Source organism: Pleurodeles waltl, chromosome 4_1, assembly GCF_031143425.1.
Source record: "Pleurodeles waltl isolate 20211129_DDA chromosome 4_1, aPleWal1.hap1.20221129, whole genome shotgun sequence".
NCBI lineage: Eukaryota > Metazoa > Chordata > Amphibia > Caudata > Salamandridae > Pleurodeles > Pleurodeles waltl.
The window spans coordinates 377,246,918-377,266,751 of record NC_090442.1 but is presented as its reverse complement, the minus strand read 5'-3'; the positions used below and the strand labels follow the sequence as shown (position 1 = coordinate 377,266,751).

Here is a 19,834-nt window from a genome sequence, read left to right as displayed (position 1 = left end):
TCTCTTAGTCAACTTGTTGGCGCCCCCTCCTTTCTACTAAGCATGACGAGGGACGGCCAGCAGACTAACACACCTTGCCCAAGCAGGTTATGACCTCCGGTTCCGTAACTCACCAGATGACCAATCCCTAAACCACACTCTCTCACAGATGGGCGGAATTTGTCGACTGTAAAAGAAATAGAGGACCGATCAGACAAAAGCATGTGCGAGCTCCACAGCCAATCAACACTTCGGAGAACTGCATGACACGGTATGATTGGCTGTCGTGTTTCTCCAACGGTGGGTCATCTTACACGTTAGTGGAACCTCCCACATCTAGAACATGTTCAACCGTTGCATTGGCTGTTGGACGTCCCGGAAGTATTACAAATGTATAGACATCCGTTAAACGATCATTGCGATCGACAGACGTGAGACTGAGTTTACTGACGGTCAGTGTAAGTAGCGGACGGGTGGTCACCTTATGCCCACATGAACACGTTAATGTACGCACATTGCCTATTGTAATTTGTTTTAAGAAATGACATCAATATTACATTATTGTTCCAGGATTATAATGTCAATTAAAATGATTTTGCAATTTGTGTTGAGCTAACACATATCATACAATATTGGCCCGGGAATATATTGGCTCTACAAATGATTTTGCAGAGAATCTTCTCAGAATTTTTGTGCAATGGCATAGGACCTTGCCATTTGAAATGCAAGGCCAATTTGTGTATTCGAATTCATTCGCGTGTGCCAGGGAGCATGACAGAATTTCTCGGTATTTTGTTATTTGTATTTGTGTTAACACAATGCTTGCTTTCCCTTGAGGATGCGTTTTAGTACTGTATAGCGAGTAGCACGCCACTTCAGAACCCAAGCTCTGTAGTTAATCCAGTGGTTATTTGTTGTTTTTATTAATTCTTGGTTAGTGGGATTTTTCTTGTGTTCTCAAAGAAACCCTTTTATACCTGTACTGCAGTTTGTTTGTATTAGATTCAATTAATAGTAGTTACGTTTGATTATTAGTGTGTTTGTGCAAAAAGTTGGTGGGGGTGCATAGATAGGCTAGTGGAGATTCGTTATTTTTAGGTTGCAGGGTTATGTTTTCAAAGAAGACTAAGTGATCTGTGAGATGACATGTGGGCATTTTGCGGAAATATAGTAATAAACTGTAAGGCAGATAGGCATGCAAGTTACAGTAGGCTACGCAGGGCAACTGAAATTATGTAGCAGCAGAGGGCCAAATTATACGGCAGGTTTAAGTAAACTGCCGCACGGAAAGGCAAAATATGTGGTGTTATGTGTCACATTTTGTAATAGTATTACTTCATGATTTTGTAATTTTTAGGTCCAGTGTAAGTGTTTGACCTCGTGTATACTAATTGTGGCTTATAGCGATTTTATTTGTTAGTTGCAGTGTCCTTTAAAAATTCTTGCTCGCTAGTGGTCAGTTCTGCCTTTTTCTCCCTCCTTCTGTTTCAGACCAGTGACCAGCTACTGTATTATTCCACTTTAGTTTCTTTATCTGTTTCTGTGACGAGTACTTTGGCATTTCTTTGGTTTTCCCTTTTCACTGTAAATGTATTTAACCTGTAGCTGCCTGCATTTTATTGCAGCATTCTGTCCCTCCCACTCCCTCCCTTATCACTGACATTTGTTTTGGCTTTATTCCAGTGCTGTCCTCGATTACCTATGGCTCCTAAATTAAGCTTTTTTTTTTTTTTTTAACAAAAGATACACCAAGTCGTTTAGCTCACTGCTCACTAAAGCCACAAAATGCCCTTTCTGGTATAATGTAGCTAAACCTAAAAGCAGTGATATGAAACTTGCTTAGCCTTGCATCTGGAGTCTCTCTTCAAGGGCCCCTCCCTGCCAGCATTCAGGACCTTGCACACAGGGCATTGCTTACCTCCTTTATTGGGGGCCTAAATCTTCTCAGTCTGCTCTGCTATTGTTTACTTCATTAGAGCTATGTTGAAATGCGAGTCGAGAACACTTGCAAGACTTTATTCTGTTAAAATAAAATACTTTTCCAACCTTATTTTCTATCATCTCACCTCAAGAGCTTGTGATTTCTGATGTCAGTAGCCGCCAGTGACCACCAAAACATGGCAGAAAAAAATGGAATTATGAGACAGGGTTGACAAATTTATGTGGCAAGAAAAGTCCAGTTATGAATTTACAATGCCAATAGCTCTAACTTAAGAAAATGCGAGACCTATTGCATTGCAAATGCCTCTTAGACATGTTAACACTGTCTGGGCATTGGTTGTACACCTCTTTCACATCTGCTTAAAACCCAAATATAGCAATAACCCAAAGAAAGTGAACAGCCAACCTTTGCAAAAGGGTCTTCCACTATGCTGCATCAGGTGTCACTGCATTTTTTGAAACTTTTGAACCATTTGATCTAGAAACAAAATCTTGTTTGTGTTAAAATCTCTGGATTATGCAGCAGATGATGAATTATGTGGCAAATGCAGCAAATGTATAATTATACGAAAAATGCTGCAGCTGCACAATCGCATAAATCCAATGGCCCTTCTCATAAGGCATGCAGTGGTTGAAGGTAGGGACAGGGAGCAATTGTTAGTTTGAATTAAAGATCATTTTTTTCAGGCAGATTCTTTTCAAGAAAACATGCAATATGAGGATGTGAAACTGTGGAAAGAGCCAATATTTGTATGTGAGATAACATGTACGGAACCATTTGTATAATGCTTAGTGTTCCCTTTTGTATGCGTCTGAGCCCCTATTCACATGGATAGTGTACTATACTGTGATAGTACGTTATGTAGACAAACTCCTACCCCACAACAAAAACATAAATGCAGACTTTCACAAAACACTTATTTAGACTGGTAAGGGAAATGATGAAAACACAATATATGACTGAATAAGTAAGATGTGGAGTGTGGATTGTCTGCTACATGTCATTAAGTAAGGGCCCAAAAATGAGGCAGTTGGCACGCATTTAACCCCATAGGTGAGGCACGCACACCCTCCTTGGTAAAAACCATCTTTTTAAAAAAAATTCAAAACTCTCTTGGGAAACATGGAAGGGCTTCTTTGTCAGACCCCCACCCTCCCCACTTCACAATTTGTTTTCCCTTTCGGAGCAGGAAGCGTGAGGCCGCTTTCTGCTCAGTTTGGAAAAACGGGCCAGAAAGGGCCTCCCCAGCCTTCATAAAGGCCTAATTTGAAAGGGGAGATTATCCTCTTTCAAACAAGGCCTTCCTGAAATGTTTTCCTGGCCATGGATCGCAGCCACGATGCGATCCATGGGCAGAAATCCCCACTAGACACCAGGGATTACACTTGGGGGTGTCGGCCCCTCTGTAAATGGGCTGCACCCACCCCCTCCCCCCATGAGCAGGTCTGTCCCTCTGTGGGGTAATTTGTTTTTTTTAATAGATGTATGGTTTCCCCGGGTGCCACGATTGACCCCCCCCCCCCCCCCCCCAAGGGAAATCATAAAGCTATTAAAAAAAATATATATATATATATATATCACTTTTGTCAGTGCATCTGTGGTTTCCCTGGGGGCTGCAATCGGCCCCCAGGGAAACCACACCTACATATAAAAGTGGTATATATATATATATTTGCTTGGTGGAAGGAAGTTTCTGGCTCTCCTCAGTTTCCAGAACTTTGCAGTACGGAAATGTGAGGAAAACATGTTTATTTAGCCCCATGTTAGGTTTGCAAAGGATTCTGGATGACAGAACCCAGCGAGAGCCCCACAAGTCTCCCTATTCTGGATTTCCCTAGGTGTCTACTTTCCATAAATGTATAGGTTTCCCTAGGTGCCGGCTGACCTAGAGGCCAAAATCCACAGCTAGGCACTTAATTTTTCAATGGAAAAATGTAATGTGTCCATGTTGCATTTTGGGGTGTTTCCTGTTGCGGGCACTAGGCTTATCCACACTAGTGAGGTACCATTTTTATTGGGAGACTTGGGGGAAAACAAAATTGAAGAACAATTATTATTTCCAATTGTCTGTCTCCACATTTTTGCCTTCCATATGTAAGGCAGTGTGCAAGAAACTGAGCTCGAAAAATCCACTCGAACACTCACATTGGTGAGTCTTACTTGATCAGGTTGAGTTATTTGTGACCTGCTGCTTAAAATGTAAAATAAAAGGATATAGGGTGTCAGGTGTTTCCTAACACACAACATTTAAATGACTAAGTCAGCTGTGCAAACATTTTAGAATATATTTCAGTAGTTGTAAAAGCCCTTTTTTACATTTCTGTGTGATGAAAAAATATTTCAATAGAATGAAAACATATCAGAATACTTTAAATGTTGATTGGCAAAGTATGTGTTTTCTTAAACCCATTTTTCACAGATTGGTATTACACTATATAGATTTATCAGTAAAGCTGCAATTTAGTGAAGAGGTTTTTGGACATTTCTTGGAAAGTTACTGTGTGTAGATGACAATATGTTACCACATCATGGTTTAGTAATATATTTATTAAAATTGAGTGTTTAAACACACTGAGAAACACTCCTGCCCTGGTGGAAATGTTGTTTGTAAACTAAAATAAGTCCTAGGTTATATGGGCTAGACCTCATGGGTATGTGGACTAGAATCTTGTGGTGCACGCAGCAAACTTTAGTCTACTTAGTCAAATAAAAGAGGTTTTTTTGTACTGCAGAAATGCTGAGCTCACATATTTGAAAGTGCAATCTTATGTGAGTATTAAAAAAAAGACAAATCTGTAAACTATTTGCCTAGAATCACACAATTTGAGACCCGTTTACGGGTCAAGTACATTACAGTAGGTTCAGTAGATTATTTAAGGTACTCCACTTGCAGGTCTAGTAACATTTTAATGATTTTTCGAGCCCTGAGAAAGAAGTCATTTTGAGAAATGCCCTGTAATCCATGTGCTAGCATCAGAAACTCTGAATTCAGAGGTGTGCAAATAACCACTGTTTCTAAACTCCTTATCTTGTGCCCATTTCGGAAATACATAGGTTTCCTTGATACCTATTTTTCACTCTTTACCTTTTACCAAATGAATTGCTGTATACCCACCATACAATGAAAACCCATTGCAAGAAGCAGCTCATTTATTGGCTTTGAGTAGATTAAGTTCTTCATGATTCTACAAGATCTATATATCCCGCAGCCAAGAGGGTCCAGCAAACATAACAGTATAGTGCTTTAAAAAATCTATCATAGCTGGAAAAATGTACAGAAGAAAACATAGTCAGAAAGGGCTGTTTTTTTACAAATCAATGTCAATGTTGTTTTATTTCAAATGTTACTTTTTGTAGGAAAATCTTGAAAAATGTACACAAATGACCCCTTGCTAAATTCAGAATTTTGTATACTTTTCAGAAATGTTTAGCTGTTCAGGATTCACCATTGGTTTCACACCCATTTCTGTCACTAACTGGAAGGGGACTGAAAGCATAAAAAATAGTAAAAATGGGGTTTGTCCCAGTAAAATGCCAAAACTGTGTTGAAAATTGAGTTTTCCGATTCAAGTCTGTCTGTTCCTCAAAGCTGGGAAGATGGTGATTTTATCTCCGCAAACTCTTCGTAGATCCCATTTGCAGGGGAAAAAAACAGATGCTTTCTTCTGCAGCACTTTGTTGTGGATGGATAGCTTATGTGGACAGAAAGTTATGGGCGCCTCAGTGCAAACTACCCCAAAAATACAAAAAAGGTCTCCGCACTAGTGGGGGCAGGGGCCAGCAGCTAAGGGGTTAAACATCACCTTCAAATAGGGAGAACAATGTTATCAAACACAAGTTCATGCACAAGGATCTGTTCTGAAACTACTAGATAGCGCCTACTACACTTATTATCTTGGGACTGTAACATCTTTTTGTGGGTTCTCTTATAGTAACTTGCATTTTAGGATTCTCTGTTAAAGTCAAGTATTGAAGAAAAGTACAAATAACAAGAAAAGCCAAACACAACTTCCATTCATCCTACTTTCAATTTGTAACCTCGTACATCATTTTCATTATCGCCTTTTTAACAAGCTCTACAAGAGATGGCTGTGTCTGCCGTAAAATGAATACAGTGCAGATAGTGTGATACGAGGGAGGGAGGACAAGGGGTCTAAGGAAAGGAAGCGGGGAACAGAACAGTACGAAGGTGATCATTTTCAAATCAACAGTTCATAACTCCCACGCCCCACAATAAAATTAGGTAATGAATCAGTATAAGGCCACATCACATTTTCCTAAACATCACATTCTTTAGTCTCGGCCTTCTTACTCACTCCCTTGAGAAAGGAATGTGCAGCATCCCTTGAGAAAGAATGTTTTTTTCCTGCCATTAAACCCTCAACTTGGCAGTATTCTACACTACAGTGAGGGTTAAGATCCTGGTTCTGTTGTATAACACGCATCACTTAGTAAAATAATTTAATTTAGCTTGTATTCATTTCCAACGTTATGCTGGGGAGTACCACCAGCTGTAGTCTTGATGCACAAGATCAGGAGAACCAGTAGGGTGCTTGGGAGTGCAACCCATCACATTGCTTGGGTGTCTGAGGCTACTGCATCACACCACTGTAGAATAAAGACTTGACAAAAGTAACCTAATGTTATTCCATTTATTTTAAATTTCCATCAGCTGATTTTAAACCTCATGGTTCTTTACAAAAAATCATAAATACATACAAAAATGATTGGATGTTGGCCCCTGTACATTGTAGACAGCCCTTCCCTTTAAATGGGGCCGTCTTAATCATATTGTGGAATCCATATCTACATGATTGACAATTGACTTTGGAAATGGCTGTAAACATTCATGATTGATAAAGCAAAATTGTCAGATACATGGTTAGAAAAAGCACAGCATGCAGACAATTACCTGTAAATAAAATTTCTCAAACTCTAAAAGAGTTCCTGAACAAACATTTGTATTCAGCTTTGTCTAAATATTGGGAAACTTTCGGTGTTGGTGATGTAAATGCATTTCCAAGGACTGTAAAGCACGTCTCTCTACCTGGGTTTCATGGGTTTACATATGTGGGAACATGAAGGAGATATCGTCACAATAGAATATAGTTCAAACATGCATAATTTAAAAATCTTTTTCTTAATCTGATTAGGTGAGACCTTTAAATAAAGGAAGAAAATAGCTATAAACAGACAACTTGTGATGTTAGGACAGCAACATAACCATGGCTCAAGTCCCCGCTGCGCAGGCTCTGTGCATCTCTAACATGTGAGAAGCAGTGTCAATTAACATCATAGTCAGCGAACCTCAAATTGTTCAGTGGTGTTATATTGTGTTAAAGAATGTTAGAAGGTTCATTGTAAGACCTTGTTAAAAGGTTGCACACGGAAATTCCACTGACCGGCAGTTGAAGTGGCTGGCTGGTGGGGCAGGACTGCGTGGAGCCGTCTGGTTTACAATAAAGCATAACTTTATCAACGAAGCGCTGTTGAAGATATTTCTGCGTTGCAACACTTATTTGGTGATGAGTCACCAGTTCAGTCTCAAATACGACGGGCAGTCCAAAGAACCTACGATCGCCGTGAGCGAACTGACATATGTATATATATTTCTACCTGCACGTTTTTTTTTAATACATATACAGCCAGAGGCTAATCTGGTTTTCTAGCCATAAAACTGTAATAAAATTATATACGTGCGCTTGGTTTTGTCGAGGCAGGCACTCACGCTGCTTCAAATGTGCGTCATCTGTTACTGGAAAAACAGTTCAGGCCAGCTTGCATTCACGCTGACATTAACGCATGTAGTACGTTACTGTGGCAACGCGTACCGCTATTCAAGGAAAGATAAAAAGAAATAAAAGTACACCTGACAGTACCTTTGGTTCAAAAGCTTCATGCAATGCAGCCTCAGGGAACTCTTTGAACGATGTGAAGACATAATCAACAGAGTGAAGGGACAAGTGCTGGCTAGCTTGTGTAATCAAAATTGAGGAAGGACTATAGTCCAAGCATACTACCATATTACAAATCGAGAGAATCCTGTACATTTACTTGCTCAATTTGTTTGACTGTATTGTGACTTTATTAAAAAAAAAAAAAAAGAACAGCTCAGCTATAATTCCACCACCAGTGTTTTTGCAAGATGTAGGTACACCATCAATGGAATGGGAGGAGTGGTTTGATATGTTTGAAAATTATCTAGATGCACTAGATGGTCAAAGTTTCAGACATACACGTAAAAAAGCAATTTTGTTTAGTGTATTGGGTAAAGAAGGCCAACATATGTTCAAATACTTACCATTTGCCACCAATGAAGATGGAACTCAGATTGAAGATATCTACAAGGGAACAGAATTAAGACTGAAAAAAAGGTTTACGAAAGATACCAATGTAGTAATGTGTAGATACACGTTTTACAAGCAACCACAGAAGATGGAAGAATCTATTGATGATTTTGTGTCTAGGTTGAGAATGTTGTCCACTAAATGTCAGTTTGGTGGGATGACTGACAAACTAATTCATGATCAACTTATTGTACAGTGCAAAAGCAAGAAGACACTGGAAAGGTTATGGGCAACGAAGAATCCAACACTTAAAGATGCTATAGAAATTGCTAAGGTGGTGGAGCAATCAGAATTTTACATGAAAGAAAAGGAAAAAAGACATGTGCAATGAAGTTATATTTGTAAAGAGAAAAGAGTCCTCTTAGATTCCGCCTTCCATGGGTTGCAGTCTGGTTAACAAGTCAATGAGTGGTTACAAGTCTAGTGGTAAAGCATGTTCCAGATGCAGCAGTAGTTTCCACAATGCAGATTGCAGAGGGTGTAGTGCCATAGGAAAAGATTGTAAGAATTGTGGGTGCAAAGGACATTTTGCAAGAGTATGTAGAGCATGTGCCCAATCGAAGGTGTCAATTGTATAGGAAGAACACAACTCTGGCAATTGTGAAGGGTGCGAAGGAGAAGACAGAATTTTGTATGTGGAAGATTCACACACTGCCACAGGAAGATTAGTTAGACCAAAAGCGAATTTCATAATCAAAGAAATGGTTGTACAACTTATAGTTGATTGAGGTTCCTTATATGGTATTATACCTAGGAGCATGTTAAGATGTGAATGGCCTGAAGTTTGCTTATTGCCCAAAGACATAGACCTTGGTGGTTACCAAGGAGAGAAAATTGACATAATTGACTACATGATAGCAAGAATAGAATTTCATGGTAGGTCTGTGAATGGAAAATCTATGTAGTGGAATCTGAACCTCCAATTTTAGGTTGACAAGATCAGAATGATCTTCACATTGTAATTAATCCCAGAACTCCTAACCAGCTTATGGTTGTTGAAGAAATGACTATTGATGTGATCATCGATGGAGCAAAAGATGTGTTTTCAGAGGATCTTGGTGAGTTAAAAGGCTTTGTGCACAAAATAGTGGTTAAAAAAAAATGCAGTACCTGTACAACTTACTTTAAGGAAAGTACCAGTGGTTGTAAGAGGAGAGGTTAAGAATATGAATGAAGATATGGTGTCCAAGGGGATTATTGAGCCCGTGGAAAGCTCTGAATGGGTTTCACCCATTGTTATTGCAAAAAAAAAAATCTGATGGCAGTGTAAGAGTTTGTGTGGACTTATGCAGTGTGAATCATAATATAGTAACTGACAATTTCCATTACCGAATATCACTGAAATGGTGATCTTGCTAAAGGGTGACGTTTTTTCTGTAAACTTGACCTGAAGAGTGCATATCATCAAATCAAATTACACCAGGAATAAAAAACAATTCACAGCTTTCATAACTACGGAAGGTATATTTCAATTTAACTGGATGCCTTTCGGTTTATCGTCAGCCGCGAGTGTTTTTCGGAGAATGGTGACGGATATTTTCAGCTCTGTGAGAAATGTTCTATATTTTCAGGACGATATCTTGATGTTTGGAGAAACTACAGCAAGTCGTAATGTTGCATTTAAACAGGTCCTAGATTGACTCATGGCTGCAGGTTTAACACTCAAAAAACAAAAATGGAAATGTTTGGTTGAATAGATTGAGTATCTAGGTTATACACTCTCAAAGGAGGGAGTAAGACCAAAGAAAGACCTGTTGAAAGCTATTAAAGATGTCCCAGCCCCAAGTAATAAGGATCAGTTAAAATCATTTCTGGGTCTGATTGTTATTTCTCGAAATTAATCCAAAATTTGCCGACAAAACAGACATTTTAAGACAGTTGTTAAAAAAACAAATTGCAGTTTTGTGTGGGGTGAGGAACAAATGATGAGCTTATATATCATAAAGGATGAATTGTGTAATGCTAACGTTTTAACTTCATTTGATGTAAGACTTAAAACTATCATCACAGTGGATGAAAGTGCTGTAGGAGTTGAGTCAATCCCATACTGGAGGGGGAGAGAACGGTGGCGCTTGCTTCAAGCTTTCTCACCTCTAGTGAAATAAATTACTCTCTTATCAAGAGAAAAGCTTTAGCTGCTGCATGGGCACTAGAATATTTTCGTACATACATTTTGGGTGTACCCATAATAATACGCATAGACTACAAGCCTTTGGTTAAAGTATTGACACCAGGTGGAGCAGGAAAAGGTTCAGCAAGACTGGCGAGAATAGCTGCTCATCTCCAAGAATTTACGTATACAGTGGAATATATTCCGGGGTGGCGCAGTGTTCAAGCAGATTGCTTGTCACGTATACCTGTTGAGTGGCAAGAAATAGACAAAACAAATATGGATAAATGTGAGAGAGAAGGTGCGGTTTCAAGTATGGAGGATATTTTTTAACGTGTTCAAGGGGCAGTATCAAGGGAAGAGTGGCAACCTGGAATGAATGAGGATGTTACTTTGATAGAAGTGGCAGCTTTGATGAAACATGGTAGCAAAAGAGAAAGTTCGGTGAGGGCACCTGTACCCCTATATTTAAAGGTATCATTGTTGGGAGTGAGGTGCTAATGAGAGGAGATACATTTATTCCCCCAACTTGTGTGTATATGATATTGTTTAAGTTAACACATGAGGGACCCTTGGGACAAACGTTGATGAAAAGAAGGTTGAGAGAAAATTTCTGGTGGCCAGGAATGGATAGAGATGTGGAAGAATGGGTAGAAAATTGTAGGGAATGTAAAGACAGCGAGAAGAGATTAAAGGTAGGCAATCAAACATTTGTTGGTGGCATTGAAGATTCCGGGAAAGTGTGGCATAGTGTGTACATGGACTTCATTGGTCCATTAGGGTGTATAAGTGGAGAGTTTAAATTTGCTTTAGTCATGGTGGATGTTCATTCCAAATGGCTGGTTGTGAAGTTTCTGAGAGAAATTATCACCAGATCTACCGTAAGAGCCATGGAAGAGATTTTTAAAGAAGAGTGATATCCAGAGGTGTGGAGAAGAGAGAATGTGTGGGAAATAAGGAATGAGTGAAAATGGACGAATTGAACAAATGGACACAGTCCCTGGAATTGAAACAATGGAACCAAGGAGAAGCCAAAGAAATCAACAGATTCCTGAGCATTTGAGAAATTTTGTGATGTAATTGGAATGAAAAATTGTATGTAAGTAGTTTAGTTTATACTATATGTTGTGTTAGGTTCAGAAAGCTTTATTGCTGCTTTTAGATTAGATTAGTTTCTGGATTATTTTTATTTGTTTTGTTATTTGCAAAGAAGGGAGGTGTGTTATATTGTGTTAAAGAATGTTAGAAGGTTCATTTTATGAACCTTGTTAAGAGGTCCACGCGGTTAAAGATATTTCTGCGTTGTAACAAGTGTCTCAATGGCTTTGGTGTTCTTTACCCAGCGTGCCAATGCTTATGGATTTATTGTGGACTGTCACGGAATTTAAAGACTATTAATGGAAACACTTAATTACTTTTGTTAAGTCGTGGTTGAATGGAGCAGCCTAAGACGCAAAGGCAGTGTATGGGTTGGCCGCCACAGGACTGTCGCCGCGGCTACCAGCCGTCCACCAAATTATGACCATAGCTGGAATTCCCCCAGAAGGAAGGCAGAATTCCGGCTGCGGCCATGAAGGCGGTAAGATGGTGCTGCTGCCAGCAGCAGCGCTATGCCAGTAGACCGCCGCAGACCGTATCATGACACATGATATGGTCTGGCTGTGTTCTGCTGGCGGATGCTGCTGCTGGTAGCAGCATCCCGTCTCCTGCCGGAGGACCCCCTGCAATCACGTAAGTCGGGTGCCCTGACAGGGGAGAGGGTGAAGGGTGTTGTGTGTGTGTCTGTCTGTACGTGCGTGTATGCGGGTGTGGGATGCGTGTTGTCCGTGTGTGCCTTTATGGATGTGTGAGTGCGTGTATGTTGTGTTGTGTGCATGTATGTATATCTGTATGTGTTGATGTGTGTGTGAATGGATGTATGCATGTGTGGATGAATGTGGGTATGAGTGTGTATATGCGTGTGCTAGATGGTGGGTGAAGGTGCGTGTATGTCGTGGGGAGGGTCTGGAGTGGGGGTGAGTGGGTGAGGGGAGACCAGGGGGAGGGGGTGGGGGAGACCAGGGAAGACCCCCTATCAGTGACAAGGAAAGGGTTCCCTGTCAATGATAGTGCCTACCGCCATGGTTTTCGTGGCGGTAAGGAAACCACGAAAACCATGGCGGTAGGCGGGGTAATTATCCCGCAGGCAGGCTAGTGATGACTGCGTGGCTGGAGACTGCAGTCTCCAGCCCGGCGGTCGTTACCATCGTGCCGAACAGTGTGTTGGTTTTGTTTGAGCCAAACCGCTAATGTCATAATATGAGGAAACAAAGCTCCAGCCTTTTGGCAGTACTTTTCTCCGTTTTGCCGCCGTCCGCCAGGGTTATAATGAGGGCCTTTGTTTTTATTAAACTTCTATTCTTCTATCGGCTGGCTTTACTATGAGTGATAGCATTCTGCTCTTCCACAAGGAGCATAGTTTTGACTCAGTGCCAGGAACTGCTGTGGCCATCAGTTAAGTAACGAAGCTGGAGGGGGGGCCCCTACAAAGAACATGGAGAGCCGCACCTCCCAGACTCACTCAGGGCAGGTGCTGTGCTGAAGAGGCCCCCTGGAATGGGGCAGCTGGGCCTTTGTTACACCACTAGTGGCAATGTGTGCTTTTTTTTTAGACCAAAAGCATTCTGGGAGCATTATACTTAACATCATATTGATAAACTTTTCAACGTGTGTAAATTTTTTTTTTTTTTTTACTGATACCACTGTCAGTAGTGCAGTGTGACGTGTGACCTTGAAACATTTATTTACAGCCTAATAATGAAGGCTTTTCATTAACCCCTTTGCTGCCAGGCCTTTTCCCCTCCTGTGCCGAGACTTTTTTTTGGCTGTTTGGGGCAGTTCGCGCTTAGGCCCTCATAACTTTTTCTCCACATAAGCTACCAATGCCAAATTTGTGTCCTTTTTTTCCAACATCCTAGGGATTCTAGAGGTACCCAGACTTTGCGGGTTCTCCTGAAGGAGACCAAAAAATTAGCCAAAATACAGCGAGAATTTCTATTTTTAAAAAGAAATCGGAAAAAAGGGCATCAGAAGATGGCTTATGGTTTTCTCAGTGAAAATGGCATCAACAAAGGGTTTGCGGTGCTAAAATCACCATCTTTCCAGCTTTCAGGAACTGGCAGACCTGAATTAGAAAACCCCATTTTTCAACACAATTCTGGCATTTTACTGGGACATACCCCATTTTTACTATCTTTTGTGCTTTCAGCCTCCTTGCAGTTAGTGACAGAAATGGGTGTGAAACCTATGCTGGATTCCAGAAAGCTAATCATTTCTGAAAAGTAGACACATCTGAATTCAGCAAGGGGTAATTTGTGTAGATCCTACAAGTGTTTCCTACAGAAAATAACAGCTGAAATAAAAAAAAAATGAAATTGAGGTAAAGAAACAGCCATTTTTGTCCACATTTTACTCTGTAACTTTTTCCTGCGATGTCATATTTTTGAAAGCAGTATACCGTTATGTCTGCTGGACTCTTCTGGTTGCAGGGATATAGAGGGCTTGTAGGTTCATCAAGAACTCTAGGAACCCAGAGCCAATAGGAGATGCACCTTGCAACGGGTTTTCATTGTATACCGGGCAGACAGCAATTAATTTGGTGAAATATAAAAAGTGAGAAATAGGTATCAAGAAAACCTTTGTATTTCCAAACTGGGCACAAGATAAGGTGTTGAGAAGCAGTGGTTATTTGCACATTTCTGAATTCCGGGGTGCCCATATTAGCATGTGAATTACTGGGCATTTCTCAAATAGCAATTTTTTTTTACACACTGTCTTACATTTAGAAGGAAAAAATGTAGAGAAGGACAAGGGGCAATAACACTTGTTTTGCTAGTCTGTGTTCCCCTAAGTCTTCCGATAAAAATGGTACCTCACTTGCGTGGGTAGGCCTAATGCTCGTGACAGGAAACGCAACATGGACACATCACATTTTTACATTGAAATCTGACATGTTTTTTGCGAAGTGCCTAGCTGTAGATTTTGGCCTCTAGCTCAGCCGGCACCTAGGGAACCCTACCAAACCTGTGCATTTTTTAAAACAAGACACCTAGGGGAATCCAAGATGGGGTGAGTTGTGGAGCTCTGACCAGGTTCTGTTACCCAGAATCCTTTGCAAACCTTTAAAATTTGGCCCAAAAAACCACTTTTTTCTCCCATTTCGTGACAGAAAGTTCTGGAATCTGAGAGGAGCCACAAATTTCCTTTCGCCTAGCGGTCCCCCAAGTCTCCTGATAAAAATGGTACCTCACTTTTGTGGGTAGGCCTAGTGTCCGCCACAGGAAATGCCCCAAAACACTATCTGAACACATCAAAATTATCAAATACAAAACTACCTGTTATTGTTGGGGGGCTTTCTGCCCCTCTTGGGGGCAGATGGGCCTTCCAAAAATAGGCCAATCTGCCCCCAAATGGGGCAGATATGGGCAACAGTAATGTGCACCCATGGGGAGCGACCCTTACCCAAGGAGCTGCCCCCCTAAACAAAACACACACATACACACACACACCAATCCCTGGTGCCTAGTGGTTTCTGTCCCTATTGGGGGCAGATTGGCCTAATAAAAATAGACCAATCTGCCCCGGGGGTGGGGGGGTTCAGAAATAGCCTAACATAAATTTGCCCCATCCCCCACCCCTCGGGCAGCGACTCTTGCCTAAGGGGTCACTCCCCTTGAGTGAAATTCACCTTAAAAAAAACAAAACTCCCTGGTGTCTAGTGGTTTCTGCCCCGCCTCATAAAAATAGGCCGAAATGGCCTAAATATAATTTGCCCCTTAGGGGAGCACCCCTTGCATAACGGGTCACTCCCCACCCCAGTGGGGGCAGAAAAGGCAATTTGTGGCAGCAGCTTCAAGCTAAAGTTATAACTATTAAATGCAACCTTCATTAGGTCATTCACCCCAGGTGAAGGGTGCACGTGGGGTCAGAACGCATTTAGCCAGTCTGCCCATGGCCTCACTGGGTCCAGTGAAGGCAACTCGTTCGCGTGACGACCCTGCCAGCCAATATGCAGGCCACTGCTGTTGTGCTGCCAGATAATACTATTCAAAATTGGGGGCGCCCAATCTCCATTTTTTGGTAGGATGTTACGGTTTTCAAAGTACCATCTGGCGGCAGGTCTTCTTCCAAATAAAGGACCCTAGAGAAGAGTGTAGGTGATGAAAGGTGGACCTGGGGATGTTGGCTGGGATATTCTGGAAAAAGTATAACAGCCGGGGGAGTATCACTATTTTCACAAGCAACACTCTACATTAGACTGTGAGCGGAAGAGTACTCCAGAAAGACATCTGAGGGCTTCATTGCCGTTACGGCCTTCATAAAATTACCATCAAGAAGATCTAACTTGTGATATATATTATTGCATAGATACCTGAAAGTGCGTGGGTCCCATCTTAACTTGTGTCTCTCTATAATGAGGTCTTGTGGATGTCAGTGCGGATGAAATGGGAACAAACAGGATTTAGCCCAGTGTACCCACAGCCCTGATACCTTTTAGAAATCTTGCATGATCATCTGTATAGGCTGATCCCGGACATATATTAAAACGGCATGTGCGTACAATGAGATGACCTATGTCTCAACAGGTATTGGTATGCTCCATTCATCCCCTAGTTGGTGCATCTTCTGTGCCAGTGCTCCACGACGAGCGCGAATAGAAGCGGAGAGAGCAGGCACCCCTGTTGAGTTCCACGCTTGATCTGAAACGGTTGGGAGACACATCTGCCAATCCTGACCCTTGCCTTCGGATTCGTGTATAGTGGACAAATTAATGCTTGAAGCCTCCCTTCGTGCCTGAACTTTGTCTATGTTGCAAAAAGGTAGTCCTGTTCCAGGGAATCAAGTGCTTTTTCCAGGTCTAATACCGGGCATGCTGTGAAGGGCCAATGGGATGAGGCCAGTTCCAACACCCTATACAGCTGGAGGATATTCAGGGTGGTGGACCTTCTGGGTATTAACCTATTTGGGTCTGGGTGCACCAGTGGTCTCCTGTGTTCACACAGACAGCCCACTAGGACCTTACTTAGAATCTTGTAATCCGACCCGGACATAGACAGTGGACAGTATGAGACCATTTCTTCTGTATCCTTACCTGGCTTCGGAAGTGAGACTAGGAGGTACTCCTGCAGGCTCTGTGGTATTCTCCCCACTTCTATCGCCAAGTGATACAACTCAAGGAGTTTGGGTGCAAGGTGATGTTCATATGTCTAGTAGAATTCAATAGGTAGCCCATCCAAACCTGGTGTTTTGTGAGTGTCTGCTTTCCCGATTGCGCCCTTGACCTCTTCTAATTTAAGGGGGGTGTCCACGTCTTCTTTCTCTTCGGGAGTCAATACTGGGAGTAACACCCCAGCTAGGAACTCTTGTATGTTGTCATGTCGGGGCAAGTGTAGGGGATTATACAGTGTGTGGTAGTGCAATGTGAATGCATCATGTATCTGAGTTTGTTACAAAGCGAACTCTGTCGGCGATATACGAATCTTCACTATGGGAGAGGGAGGTCTGCCCTGCGTATTAGCCAAGCCAGAAACCGTCCAGCCTTATTGCCCTTGACGTGCATTTTAGCCTGATATGACTTAAAGTCAACACACCACAACTGTTTCACCAGGTGTGTGTGTGTAGCCAGTGCCTCATTCAAGTCTGCTTGCTTGGTGTGGTTGTCCCTGGTGGCCACCTCCAAAGGTGTAAGCAAGGCCTCCACTTGTGTCAGATCCTTGTGTATGGTCCTCCTAGTACTGCCCGGATAAAATGACATCCTAACACCACCTTCATCGCCTCCCAGTACCTGAGCTTGGAGGTGGATTTACCCCAATTCTCAGCAAAGTAGTGGTCATTGTTTCGTCCATCTCAGCACGTAATGCCTAATCCTCAAGTACGGCTGGTTGCAGTCGCCAAGATGGAACTGGTGGTCTGTCTGCTCCCCACTTTAGGTGTAGCAGATTATGAACTGAAAAAATCTTTCCTAAGTACTCCGCCCCATCACCCGGAGTTGATTTGTGGGGTTGCACAGGATCCTGTCCAGTCTAACGTGTAAGTCATGCCCTGGTGAGTAATATGAGTAGTCTATCTCAGCTGGGTATAAAGTTCTCCAGGTATCTAACCGGGACCAATGTTGGAACCCCTGGGAAAAATGCACTGCAGCCGTCTCAACTGGTGAACCAGGCAAAGGGGGTGGGGTGATGATCGGCCGAGTTGTGTGACAATTACACAATTAAAGACACGCCCTAGTATCCATGGCATGTGAGTCCATTGGGTTAATACAGAGGTTAGTCAGGAGAAAAAGGAGGGTTGCGCTGAGTTGGGGCATATATGCTTCCCAATAACACTGCTTCCCTGTCCAGAAGCCCCTTTACTAGCACATATCTGCCCTCAGGGTCAATCTCCATCCTCACCATTTGGAAGGGGAGCCCAGGACAGACCCAAACCATGACCCCTCGCTCAAATCCCGAGTATGTAGTACAATCACAATGTCCTCTCCATCGGCTCTTCAAATGTTTCTCTTCCCCCTCATCACATGAGTTTCTTGCAAGAAAGCTATTTGTTCCCCCTTTTTCTGTAGGTATTGCTGCACAGAATGTCGCTTTCTCGTAGTACCCATTCCCCTGACTTTCCATATCATGAATTTGTACAAAGCCATTTTGTGGACATTTCGAAACAAGCACTCAGAGTTAGCCAGGCCTGCACACGTACGTCACCACCCCAACGCACCGTGCCTGAGTCTGATCAGTAAGGAAAAGTAGTTAGTGCATGACATATTTGAAACAATTGAACGGGAAGAACTCCCAACCCGGACCATCCCGGAACCGGGGGTTGTCCAAACAATGAACATTATAACCCATTGATATTGTTCCCATGCTTGCCATCATGGGCTCCAATTGTGACTGAGAATCTGCTAAAAGGGAAGAAGAAACAAAAAATGGGGGAGGAGTGGGTGGAGAGTTGCCAGTGTTGCAGTGTTCCACCTTATGATTGGTAATTTAAGCTTGAATGCGTCATGCGCCAAAGGACCCCGTTTCTGTCAAACTGCTGACTCTCACAGCCTCTTGTAGGCCAACACTCCCAGCTATGGACCTGAAGAATAGTGCCACCGCTTTGTGATGTGAGCAATCCCCCCCAGGTAGAGTGTCATAGAAGCTCGTCTGCTGTTTGAGGCGTAACATTATGCAGTGGATTCAAGATTATACTATCTTCGGAATGCATGGAAGCCAAGTCTGGAGCCTGGCTCTGAGTGTCTGCTTGCCCGAATCTTGATTGCTTTGGCCACTGCCTGTGCATGTTCTGCTCTGGCTTGTTCTGGTGAAGGGGTGCCTTGGGTCATGGCCTTCGGTCGACGACGTGACCTCTGTCTTCATCTGCCCGCAGACTTTATACCATGGTGTTGCCATTCTGGGCAGGTCGGTGACATCGTCTTGTATCGGTGCTGCGCCACCCAGTCCCAGGCGTTCCTTGGTTCTGTAAAGAAGGTTCTGTTGCCTACTATCACCTTCAACTTCGCTGGGAATAAAAATGAATAACCGAGGCCAGCTTGTTGCAACTTGTGCTTGATGCCCAAAATAGAGGCTCTGCGGCGCTGACCGAGAGGGAGTAGTCTGGCAAAATGTAGATTGTAGCATCGTCATATTGAAGCGGAGTTTTAACTCTTTCTGCCGGCAGAAGGGCCTCCCTATCTCTGTAGTTCAAAATGCGAGCTACATCAAGTCTTGAAGGGGTTCCTCAGAATCTTTAGCTTTGGCTTACATTTTTCGCACCTTCGTAGCAAGCTAAAGCACCTGCCTTTTCAGCTCCTGGACAGAGCTCCCCTACTGCCCTTTCCACGTTCTTTACCCTGCCAACGGGCTAATACTTCTGTTGATCAGCCCTAAGCAGACCCAGCTCGAACTGCCACAGCGTCCTCCTTGTTGCTTATCTCCTGCTTGGTGGCCACAATAGCTCCCATTATCTGGTCCAATTTGCTCTAGGTAGTGGACGCTGCTGCTGAGGGCATGGAAGGGCTGTGTTCGCATGTCCCAGGGTTCTGGGTGCTGCCAACACTCATTTTGTGCGCTGAGGGCCCCGCTCCACCCTTGTGACCCCTCCTCGTTAAATCCCCGGATCCTTTATGGTGACGCAGGGGAGAATCAGCGTAGCAGGGCAATCAGCCAGTCCTCATGGCGGGTCACCCTGCCCGAGACTTCACTCAGTCATATCGCTGCACGTCTCATGGGCTCAGCATTGGAAGCTTCAGTGTGGGTCCCATGCAACGCCGCCTGGGTCAGCACTGCCACCCGTGTGCTGCACCCCCAGAGAGAGATGTCCTCTTGAGGGTTTCACTCAGTTGTTGCATCCGCCTTTGCCCGACATTGTTCCTTCAGATGTTCACTGCTGAGCGCAAGGTATTATTCCATATTTACTGCACCCTTCCTGTATTTCTGAATTGTG

At 42.8% G+C, this 19,834-nt stretch overlaps 1 protein-coding gene across 18 annotated transcripts in view; it reads left to right on the top strand.

Moving 5' to 3' along the window:
• The first annotated feature begins 344 nt into the window (after positions 1 to 344).
• C2CD5 (C2 calcium dependent domain containing 5) overlaps positions 345 to 19,834 on the top strand; it is a 669,580-nt gene continuing 650,090 nt past the window's right edge. For 13 of the 18 annotated variants that reach the window (XM_069228568.1, XM_069228565.1, XM_069228561.1 and 10 more), the window contains exon 1: positions 351 to 437. The gene's annotated coding sequence lies outside the window, so the exon portion shown is untranslated. Of the gene's footprint in view, positions 486 to 19,834 lie in introns of all 18 variants that reach the window. The other 5 variants (XM_069228566.1, XM_069228562.1, XM_069228551.1 and 2 more) reach the window with 3 other exon arrangements.